The sequence below is a fragment of the Stegostoma tigrinum genome, chromosome 18 (genome assembly GCF_030684315.1).
Source record: "Stegostoma tigrinum isolate sSteTig4 chromosome 18, sSteTig4.hap1, whole genome shotgun sequence".
Taxonomy (NCBI): domain Eukaryota; kingdom Metazoa; phylum Chordata; class Chondrichthyes; order Orectolobiformes; family Stegostomatidae; genus Stegostoma; species Stegostoma tigrinum.
The window spans coordinates 34,235,852-34,248,241 of record NC_081371.1 but is presented as its reverse complement, the minus strand read 5'-3'; the positions used below and the strand labels follow the sequence as shown (position 1 = coordinate 34,248,241).

The following is a 12,390-nucleotide window of genomic DNA, read 5'->3' as shown; positions in this document are numbered from 1 at the left end:
TTCCCATTATCTCTCAACAGATCACTTACTGGATTTCTGACAAAATACATATTGACACTACCTGTGAACTAGATGTCATCACTTGTTGACTTTATCAATCATGTCATGAATTTCCTGGCAGGATGCACAGTTGAAGAACAACTTGCACTTAATATAGTTCTTTTAACGCAGCAAAATTTCCAGCTTTCTTTAAACTGCTTGTTGGAATCAACATCTTCAACAAACCTTTTGATCAGTTCTCCAGTATGCTTTTATAGCTCAGTATCAGTTTTTGATTCAGAATGATATAGTAAAGCTCCTTAGGATTTTTTAACAAGTTTACAGATGTTATGTAAATGCAAGTAATTGTTTCTACTGTTGTTAACGCCAATGTTTCTTTACTCCAGAATGAATGATGTCAGTGTTTTCCCAAGCGACCTCAATTCTCCTTCCATAAACTTCAACTCATTCAAATCTAATCTATATCAAGTCCTTCTCATCCATCACTTGCTCATTCACTGATTTACTTTAGCTGCTGTTCCAGTAACATCTCAAAATTAAAATTCACATCCTTCCATGGATCTTAACTCTCCTACTCTTTCTAATCTTTCCAAGCCCTTCAACACCTCAAAAATTTGCAAAGTTCCTCCAACTTTGATATCTTGCGCACCTCTTTTTCCCTTACAGCATTATTGGCAGCTGTATATGCCTTACACCATTTGGGCCCTGAAGCCTGTAATTGCTGCCTTAAACATTTTTCTTTCCCCAATGCTTCAGAGTGCTACTTAAAACCTAGACTTTTGAGGAAACTTTTAGCCACACTCCCTTCACGTCAGTGTCAATTTTTGATTAACCAAATTCCAGTGAAGCAACTTGACATGATTCCCTTTGTTAAAAGTGCTATACAAGTACAGGTTATTTGTTATTGTTAAATATTAATAAGAGGGATACACACATATAGAAAATGTCATAATACAATATTTTTATTAAGTATAAATCAGATGCCAGTCAATACTAAGTCCAATTAGTCTTTGAAATATGGTATAAAAAAGCAAAATCATGTCAAAAGGATAGTAGACAATCTCATAATTGATTTCAGACTGGGATATTTATAAGAAATCAGTTTGACAAAGTAAGGTGCTTTCTGAAAGTGACAGCTAGAATCCATTTTAAAAAGTAACTTCAATACTGTTCACTTGAAGCAAAGGAAGATAATTTCCAACTTTCCCATTATGTATAAACTACTTTTACTTGGTAATCAAATTTTATTCTTGACATGTAGTTTGAATATTAAGTATATATTATATATACATATATATCAATCATTTGTATCACCTGATTTCCCTGCTATAGGAAAGGTGTTGTTAAAATTGAAAGGGTTCTGAAATGATTTACAAGGATGTAACCAGGATTGGAGGTTCAGGATCAGGATTAGAGCTACAGGGAGAAGCTGAATAGGCTGGGGTTATTTTCTCTCACACATCAGAGATTGAGGGATGACCTCACGGAGACTTATGAAATCATGAGGAGCATGCATAGGGTGAATAGTGTAGGGGAGTCCAAAATTGGAGGGCAATGATTAAGGTGAGAGCAGCAAGATTTAAAAGCGACCTGAATGGCAATGTTTTCACATAGAGGGTGGTGCTGGTGTAGAATGAGCTGCCAGAGGAGGTGGTGGAGGCTGGTACAATTACAACATCTAAAAGGCATCTGGATGGGTACATGAATAGGATGGGTTTAGAGGAATTTGGGTCAAATAGGACTAGATTAATTTAGGAAATCTGGTTGGCGCGGACGAGCTGGACCCAAGGGTCTGTAACAGATAGAAACAGATGATATCTATTCACAGGGACACGAGGCTCTCCAAACAAACTCCAACATGTTAGCAGGATTGCTGAAACGTTACCCCAGGGGATTAGCAGTGACTCCACAAGGACACTAAACTCGGCACTTTTGTTTTAGATTGATGATCGTCATCACACCTTTCATGTCACTCCATCAATCTCCTTGCTGTTGTCTGTCAGCCAGTCAGCATTTCTGCTCGCTCCAAGGTTGTGCCCTCTGAAGCATGACCCTCAAGCATAGCATCATTTGAGGTCATTTCATAAGACTATTGTGGGTAAATGAAGTAAGACCATCTTTCATCTCTGTTACACTGGAAGCCAGCAGCCATTCCCCAGCCATGCTGTAGCTACTGTATACTGATTGATTGAGTAAGTGGGTAAAATAAACTGGCAAATTAACTATAATGTGAGAAATGCAAAGTTGTTCATTTTGGATGGGAGAACAAAAGAACAGAATATTACTTAAATGAAGAAAAGCTGTAGAAAGCTGTGATACAAGGGGGCATGGGGGTGCTTGTAAATGAAACACACAAAGCCAGCACAGAGGTGCAACCAGGGACTCAGGAAGGCTAATAGAATGTAAACCCTTCCTTCGAGGGGGTAGAGCAAAAGAGTAGGGAAGTTTGACTAATTGTACAAGGTGTTGGTGAGACTACATCTGGACTACTGTGAGCAATTTTAGAACATAGAACATAGAACATAGAACATTACAGCACAGTACAGGCCCTTCGGCCCTCCATGTTGTGCCGACCTGTCATACTGATCTCAAGCCCATCTAACCTACACTATTCCATGTACGTCCATATGCTTATCCAATGACGACTTAAATGTACCTAAAGTTGGCGAATCTACTACCATTGCAGGCAAAGCGTTCCATTCCCTTACTACTCTCTGAGTAAAGAAACTACCTCTGACATCTGTCCTACATCTTTCACCCCTCAATTTAAAGCTATGCCCCCTCGTGCTCGCCGTCACCATCCTAGGAAAAAGGCTCGCCCTATCCACCCTATCTAACCCTCTGATTATTTTATATGTCTCAATTAAGTCACCTCTCAACCTTCTTCTCTCTAACGAAAACAGCCTCAAGTCCCTCAGCCTGTCCTCGTAAGACCCTCCCTCCATACCAGGCAACATCCTAGTAAATCTCCTCTGCACCCTTTCCAAAGCTTACACATCCTTCTTATAATGCGGTGACCAGAACTGTACGCAATACTCCAAGTGCAGCCGCACCAGAGTTTTGTACAGCTGCAGCATAACCTCTTGGTTCCGGAACTTGACCCCTCTATTAATAAAAGCTAAAACACTGTATGCCTTCTTAACAGCCCTGTCAACCTGGGTGGCAACTTTCAAGGATCTGTGTACATGGACACCCAGATCTCTCTGCTCATCTACACTACCAAGGATCTTACCATTAGCGCAGTACTTTGCCTTCCGGTTACTCCTACCAAAGTGCATCACCTCACACTTGTCCACATTAAACTCCATTTGCCACTTCTCAGCCCAGCTCTGCAGCTTATCTATGTCTCTCTGCAACCTACAACATCCTTCATCACTATCCACAACTCCACTGACCTTAGTGTCGTCTGCAAATTTACTAACCCATCCTTCTATGCCCTCATCCAGGTCATTTATAAAAATGACAAACAGCAGTGGACCCAACACCGACCCTTGCGGTACACCACTAGTAACTGGTCTTTAGGATGAACCTTTCCCATCAACTACTTTCAGCAAGCCAATTTCCAATCCAAACTGCTGTATCTCCCACAATCCCATTCCGCCGCATTTTGTACAATAGCCTTCTGTGGGGAACCTTATCGAACGCATGGCTGAAATCCATATACGCCACATCCACCGGTTTACTCTCATCTATCTGTTTGGCCGCCTTCTCAGATAAGTAGCTCTTTAAAATACCATGAAGGAAAGCAGAAAATAGTTAAAACTCCTCATGGAATGTCGACCTTCCTATCTAAAGTGTTGGAGTATAAGCATGCAGATATTATGCTGCAGCTATACAAAATGTAAGTTAGACCCCATTCAGAGTATAGCAGATCTAGGCACCATATCTTACGAAGGATGCTCTGGCCCTGGAGGGAGTTCAACACAGGTTTACATGTTTTACCAGAGCCTTATAAATTTTGGTCCGCTTATTTAAGGAAGGAGTTTCACGGAAGTTTCCTGAGAACGATTTCTGGTGTGGGGAGATGGTCTTATGAGCAAGGGCTAAACAAGTTGGGTCTCTACTCACTGGAGTTTAGAAAAATAAGAAGTGATCTCATTGAAAAATACAGAATTCTTTAGAGGCTTGACAGGTAAATGCCGAGAGGATGTATCCCCTGATGGGAAGAGTCTAATGTCAGAATAAATGGGCTCCAATTTAAGACTGAGATGAGGGGCGATTACTTCTGTCAAAGGGTCAAAAGTCTCTGGAAACCTCTGCCACAGAGAGCTGTGAGGGCAGAGTACTTGTGTATCTTTAAGGCTGAGATAGGTAGATTCTTGATCAGTCAGGGAATCACAAGTGAAGGGGAAAATGCAGCTAAGTGGGTATGAGGAATGTTGGATCAGCCACAATCCTATCGAATGGCAGAGCAGGCCTGAAGGGCCAAATCCTTTTTCTTACAATCTTTACACAGAATCCGTACAGTGTGGAGACAACCATTTGGCCCTTCAAGTCCACACCAACTCACTGAGGAGCATCCCACCCAGAGCCACCCTGTTCTCAAATCCAGTAACTCTGCATTTCACATGGCTAACCTACCTAGTCTGTGTGTTCACAGACACTACGGGCAATTTAGAATGGCCAATCCACCTAAACTGCATATTTTTGGACCATGGAAGGTACCAGAGTACTCGGAGGAAACTCCACACAGACATGGGGAGAATGTTGAAACTCCACACAGTCACTCGAGGGTGGAATTGAACCCCAGTCCCTGGGTCTGTGAGTCAGCAGTGTTAACCACGGAGTCACCAAGATGTACTTATGGATGGGGGTTCATGACAAAGATGAAGCAAGAGCACAACAGAAAACTATTAGGAAGAGTAATTAGCTGGTATGTATATGCATTATGGCATGGTTGACTATCAGTTTGGTTCAAAATGTCTGTTATGTTGTGCCTTATTTGTTTGCACTGTGGTCAAATGGTTGTTATGACACTCAGTACCAGAGAAGGTTAGGTGTGGAACAAAAACAGAAATTGCCAGAGTCTGTGTAGCATCTGAGGAAAGAAATCAGAAGTAACACTTCAGGTTCAGTAACCCTTCTTCAGAACTTTGAGAACAATTTCTTTTTTTGTTTCAGATTTCTATGATTCGCAATTCTTTTGGGTTTTTTTTTGTCTTCTGCTGTGCAGTGCAGGGGCACCTATCCAGTTTGATAAGTGTTTAACCACCCTAGTAATTGGTCTATCACTGCATGGCTTGTTGTCTGAGTCATGTTCTGAAGAAGGGTCACTGGACCTGAAATGTAAACTCTGCTTTCTCTCAGAAGCTGCCAGACCAGCTGATTTTCTCCAGAAATTTCTGTTTTTTATCTCAGATCTTCAGATTTTGCAATTCTTTGCTTTACTTTAATGTTTGAGTCATGCCATAGCTTGAGGATTACAAATTACTGTACCGATGTCTGAAAAAAAAATTAACTTATGCAGAATCTTTACAGTTAGGGCAAAGTCCTACAGTACATGGCACACCGCTCCCTGTAGTCTGCAGCAACCTTGATCAACTCTCTAAAAAGAGCCATTAGCTGAAAATTTATTTGATAATTACTCTAAGTGATGGTGGTAGAGCAGAGTGTAGGTTCTTTCTATTGCCGAACATATACTCAGCTGTGTAAGGTTGAAGGTCAGCAACAGCCTGGAGTGCTCAGCTCTGGGCATTGATACGGCAATATGAACTGCCCTCTCTGCATACTTCCACAGGACATTCTCTGCATGTGAGCCGATGCCCTCAGTAAAATGGTGACATGTACACTTTGGGTGCTGTTTATGCCTATGTGCCAATGAAAGCTACTTGGAAGTAAAACATATTACTGATACAGGGAAACTGAGTACTGCATTTCTGAGGTTTGCAGCCAGACTCCTCTTCACACACAAAATTTCAGTGTGGATTGCACAACAAACCAGAAACAAATAACTTATCATCAGTCTTTGGCATAGTTGTCCACAAAATTCTACTCCAGTGTCTCTCCAATATCATTCAGTTGGGCGTGTTTGCACTTGCCAAGTTTCATTTGTATCTATCCTGTTGTAACCAGAGAATAATCCAAAATGGCTTCTCTTCGTACTTTTGCAACATTACCTCTGGTGTTTCCCAAGGATTCATTCTTGAAACCCACTTACCTGTCAGCAGCATGCTGCCTGTCAGTGACAGCACAATGACTATGTGTTTCTAGATATACATTGACAATATCTAGCCATACCACTCCATAACACCTCCTCCTTTATAAACACTTGATTGCTTATCTGACAGTCAGTACCCGATGAAGAGAAATTTCAACGCGTTAAATATATGGAAATAAATGCCATTGCTTTTTATCTTGCTCAAACTCTATTCCTTTGCTGATGACTCCACACATGTCACTGTGAATTGTCTGAAGCTGAAGTAGATTGTTTTCCAACTTGGTATTACTTTTTGGTTCCAAAACATACTTCCCCTACCATACATCTGCACGATCTTTAAAAATGTAAGTTTTCACTTTCATAACACTGCCAAATTTTGCCTCTGTCTCAAGTCATCTGCTTGGCAAACTTTAATCAATGTCCTAGTTACTTCTAGACTTGACTATTGCAAGACATTCTTGGCTAACCTCCCATCTTCCACACTTCATCAGCTTAAGCTGATCAATAATCCTTTTGTCCATGTGCTCACTGATCTCTACTCAGTCCACGTTAAGCAATGCATCAATTTTAAATTTCCAAAACTTGCTTAGCCCACTGTGCCCGCATTGGTTCCCTTGTAAGAGCAGCACAGCAAGTCACTCCCCGATTTCTCCTCACAGTTCTGAATTCTTTCATACCCTTTGGTTAATTATAATTTCTCTTTTGAAAATTTTGAACCTGCTATCATGACACTGTGAGGGAGTGAATTCCAGATTCTAAACAATAGTTACATAAAAAGAAAGGTTTCATGTTGGCCCTTGGTTCTTTTGCCAATCATGTTAGATTAATGTGCAAATGCACACTCCCGATTGTAATCATTCTACCACTATCAGCCTGTTTCTTTAGCCACACAGGCACCAAGATCTGTAACTCTCTCCTTGGGCCTGTGTTCAACAGTAACATTCCCACCTCAGCAGTTGGAAGATTATGAGCTGGAATCCATTCAGTATTGTGCTAGACAGCTGAAACAGAAGTTCTCTATTCTAACTACTGACTTACATACTACAAAATTCTCATGCCACTTGGAACAGAGTGTCTCCCTTGCTGGCCCATCATCTTAATCCTGATGAGCATGTGTCCCAAGTTCAGAACTCTAGCCTCTGAATACTGAATTGGTATTAACTAGGATGCTCACATACAATGAGAATGCAATAGTGTCCTCACCCTTTGTATTCAGTTCATTGTCCTGGTAAGGAGCCATGAGGCAGATCAAAAACCTTCCCACACAAAATAGACTTAGTGATAAATGTAATACGAAGGCTGATCTGCGGGATATATAAGCAGGGAAGAAAGAGGTTCCTCGAGCATTTAAGGAAGAATAATCCAGGAGCATAGAACGCATTTTGTTTGTCTGTAACTTTACACTTCTTTTTCCAATTAAAAACAGTGGAAAGACTTTACAAGTTAACTGCCAATCTAACTTCATTCCTCCTATTAATCTAACCATCTATTTAGCAACTATAGCCATACTGACTGGTTTAATCTGGTGGGATAACTGCACTGGCTCTCACAACCTATACATTGATAATTGGGGACGTCTATCATCAGATATGAATATGCCTCTGTATATGAATGCAGAATTTAGAGCTAGAGGTCTATTCTCTATTTGTTGAACCTGTTAGTAGCAACAACTGAATCTTGTAGCCTCTATCTCTGGCAGAAATGTTACTATCAAGCCATGATATGGAGGTGCTGGTGTTGCATTGGAGTGGACAAGGTCAGAAGTCAGATACACCAGATTATAATCCAACAGGTTTATTTGAAATTGCAAGCTTTCAGAGCGCTGCCCCTTACAATGCTCGAAAGCTTGTGATTTCAAATAAATCTGCTGGACTATAACCTGTTGTCATCTGACGCCCATCAAGCCAACAGCTTGTATTGATGATAATGGGAACTGCAGATGCTGGAGAATTCCAAGATAACAAAATGTGAGGCTGGATGAACACAGCAGGCCAAGCAGCATCTCAGGAGCACAAAAGCTGACGTTTCGGGCCTAGACCCTTCATCAGAGAGGGGGATGGGGAGAGGGAACTTGAATAAATAGGGAGAGAGGGGGAGGCGGACCGAAGATGGAGAGTAAAGAAGATAGGTGGAGAGAGTATAGGTGGGGAGGTAGGGAGGGGATAGGTCAGTCCAGGGAAGACAGACAGGTCAAGGAGGTGGGATGAGGTTAGTAGGTAGATGGGGGTGCGGCTTGGGCTGGGAGGAAGGGATGGGTGAGAGGAAGAACCGGTTAGGGAGGCAGAGACAGGTTGGACTGGTTTTGGGATGCAGTGGGTGGGGGGGGGAAGAGCTGGGCTGGTTGTGTGGTGCAGTGGGGGGAGGGGACAAACTGGGCTGGATGACATGTCCATCATGGGCCTCCTGCACTGCCACAATGATGCCACCCGAAGGCTGCAGGAACAGCAACTCATATTCCGCCTGGGAACCCTGCAGCCTAATGGTATCAATGTGGACTTCACCAGTTTCAAAATCTCCCCTTCCCCTACTGCATCCCTAAACCAGCCTAGTTCGTCCCCTCCCCCCACTGCACCACATAACCAGCCCAGCTCTTCGCCCCCACCCACTGCATCCCAAAACCAGTCCAACCTGTCTCTGTCTCCCTAACCGGTTCTTCCTCTCACCCATCCCTTCCTCCCAGCCCAAGCTGCACCCCCATCTACCTACTAACCTCATCCCACCTCCTTGACCTGTCCGTCTTCCCTGGACTGACCTATCCCCTCCCTACCTCCCCACCTATACTCTCTCCACCTATCTTCTTTACTCTCCATCTTTGGTCCGCCTCCCCCTCTCTCCCTATTTATTCCAGTTCCCTCTCCCCATCCCCCTCTCTGATGAAGGGTCTAGGCCCGAAACGTCAGCTTTTGTGCTCCTGAGATGCTGCTTGGCCTGCTGTGTTCATCCAGCCTCACATTTTGTTAGCTTGTATCGATGGCTAAATACCATCTGGGTGAGAACAACTACTTCAGAAAAGTCAAGGCATCAAATCAGCACATTCTGGTGTGTTTGGCTGGCTAATCTCCAGGTCTTTGCTGAATCTCGTCATGCATATGGTTATCACTACTAAGTAGTCTTGCTAACAATAATGAACAACCAGATCTGTGCTGCCAGTGAGCAAAAGGACCACACTACTCTTAAATGCATCACACCATTGAGTCAGACAGATTACAGAGAATCTGTTGTTACCTTCCCATTGAATACTGATTTGTTTTTGGTTAATCAGTGGTTTAAAACCACTGCCTAAAAGAATGTTCATCTAAACCACTGCAAAATTCACACAAGTAGAGAGGTTTGCTTCCGTTCTGAGGGTCACCGGACCCGAAACGCTCACTCTGTGTTCTCCTCCACAGATGCTGCCAGACTTGCTGAGCCTTTTCCAGCAACTTTGTTTTTGTTCAAGAGAGGTTTGCTTTACTTGACCTGGAATGCCCATTTCGTTGGTTCAGTGACTCACTTCGCTCACCTCAGTTCAGAAATGCCAGCACAGTTGTCAAGAGCCAAGGTTTCGAGGCTAATGCTGTAATTCGATCAGATCAGCCCTACACATAAAGGTATGCTTTACTGCTTAAATGCTTTTGCGCGCAGTGAAACCGATAAATTAATCCCCGAGTGCTCCGCATTACTGTGATCCTGATAATTGTTTGAGTGCTCCGTGTGAGATGCGCTGGGAATGTCAGTTACCCCCCCACCACGCCCCCACGCACGGCTGCTAATACTTCTCGGAACTAACATAGTATTTAAAGATTAATTAAAACCATTAATCCCAAACACATCAAGTACAATGATTTTTCTTCTGGGGGATTATCCTGTATAAATAGGGAAATAAAGTTAATCTGGGGATCCTTTTGACCTGCCTCAAATCTCCACGGTATAAAAGTTTTTTTTTAACACTTTCCTTATTCCCCACATAATACACACAGGAAGATGAATCATTCTGGATCATGGTGTGCACATGATCTCATTCCACCGCAACCGATTCTTCAGTTGGAACAGTTGATGCAAAATAAGATAATATCTGCAGGACATTTAAAATTTAGAGAGTAAGAAAAGAACAAAAGAAGGGAATCTCACTTGTATCCGTGTATCTAAAAATCAAACAAACACACGCTGGCAAGTATTCAGTTATAAATTACAAATTGATCGATACTAAGCAAGAAGGCGCAAAATGGATATTGAATAAAAGCCGGACATACCTGACTGTGCACCAAAGTAAATTCAGGATCAACTTGCAACTGTCCTTCTCAGAGCCCAGGCAAGTGCTTCACGAAATCATTCCACTGCAGGCGTCACATTCCCCTCCTCTTCAACACATTTCACTCAATAAATCCTGCTCTTTCAAAAAGCGTTAAATGCTGCAGCCTGCCCGCTCTGCTCTGGTCCGAGGTGACCACTCGCTCTGATTTTGATGAATTCTCAGCGCTCCAGTCCTGGCGAGCAGCTCGGAGCCGGCCCTTGCTGCACAGGTGACCCAGGCCCCCTATCCGCTCGCTAGCGCGGATGACAAAACAAAATCGAAAGGTCCTTTGTGAAAGCAAAGTGGGAATGTCAGACGGACAGTTTCAGGGTGAGTAACCTGTTTCTAACTCCTGACGCAGCCGCTGATAAACTCTGGGCGGTTTCAACTCCGCCCCCACGAGTTTGACTTATAACAAGGTGTACGGCTCTGCACCACGTCCTCCCCAGATCACACACACACTTCTCACAGATCACACACCGACTCTTATTGTGCTGAGCATCCGTATGTCGGGTGAACCAAACTGTATCACCAGATCAGAGGTCTGCCGCCAGATTTCATCGGATCAGAACCACCATGTACAGGATTACCTCACAATATCTTCCTGTATACGATTAGATATGATGTATCCAGCCTAATGTTTCACAATTAGATTCAATGGCTTACATGATGGCTCGGTGGTTAGCACTGCCGTCTCAGTGCCTGTCAGTGTCGGTTTCATTCCAGCCATGGTTGACTGTAGCATGTTCATCATGTGCAGTTTAGGTGGATTGTCCAAGGTAAATTTGAGGTTACACGGGTGGGTAGGTTTGGGTGGGAAGCTGCTGGAGGGAGGGTGCAGATTCAGTGGGCCGAATGGCCTCCATGTGTGCTGTCGGGCTTCTATGATTCTAACCTGACTCCTAAATCAGATTCCCAGAATACAATCTGATCATCAGGTCTGTGGTATATAGCCTGACCTTAATGAGGCTACATTCAGCTTGATACCTCTTGGAAAGAACATCATAGCACATGTTCTCCATTACTATTGCAGACATGATAGAACCTCTGTTAGCAATGCCTAGGTCCAGAACTGTGCTGCATAATGTATTAATCTAGCAGTTTACGAACATTCAATATACTTCAGATGACCTGGAGAAAACAGAAAGCCATTTTCAGGGAGTTAACATTGAGCGAGTATAAGAATCTTCTAAAGAGATCACCTGCACATGGTGAAACCATGTAGTTGGGTGGGATTTAGCAGATGTACCATTCTACAATTGTTACTCTGTGTGATAATAGATGGAAGTGCTGACCATGCAACTGGTTGCAGTTACTGGGTTAGAGATAATAGGGACTGCAGATGCTGGAGAATCCGAGATCACAAAGTGTGGAGCTGGATGAACACAGCAGGCCAAGCAGCATCTTAGGAGCACAAAAGCTGACGTTTCGGGCCTAGATGAATGGTCTAGGCCTGAAACGTCAGCTGATAATGGGAACTGCAGATGCTGGAGAATCCGAGATAATAAAGTGTGAAGCTGGATGAACACAGCAGGCCAAGCAGCATCTCAGGAGCACAAAAGCTGACGTTTCGGGCCTAGACCCTTCATCAGAGAGCTCGCTGATGAAGGGCTAGACCTGAAACATCAGCTTTTGTGCTCCTGAGATGTTGCTTGGCCTGCTGTGTTCATCCAGCTTCACACTTTGTTATCCTGAAACGTCAGCTGTTGTGCTCCTAAGAAGCAGTTACTGGGTTAGCACTCTTGCAGAATGGCAAGCTGCCTGATGCAGCAAATGACATTTAGGGATGAGATGATGGCAAAACAATTGAGGCAGAACTGATTTTCATAACCATCTGCAAAGCCCAATATACCTCCTTTTGTGTAATGTCATAGGAGTTTCCCTGTTGCACAGCAACCTGGAACAGGAATTCCCCCTCACCACTTTCAGGTTGGTGTGTTTGAGTTTGCAAGGTTTGTTG

At 43.2% G+C, this 12,390-nt stretch overlaps 1 protein-coding gene across 1 annotated transcript in view; it reads right to left on the bottom strand.

Annotated features, from left to right (window-relative positions):
• The window catches only part of met (MET proto-oncogene, receptor tyrosine kinase), a 130,846-nt gene extending 120,048 nt beyond the window's left edge, over positions 1-10,798 (bottom strand). Inside the window, exon 1 of the mRNA XM_048549059.2 lies at positions 10,390-10,798. The gene's annotated coding sequence lies outside the window, so the exon portion shown is untranslated. The remainder of the gene's footprint in view (positions 1-10,389) is intronic.
• Positions 10,799-12,390: the final 1,592 nt, after the last annotated feature.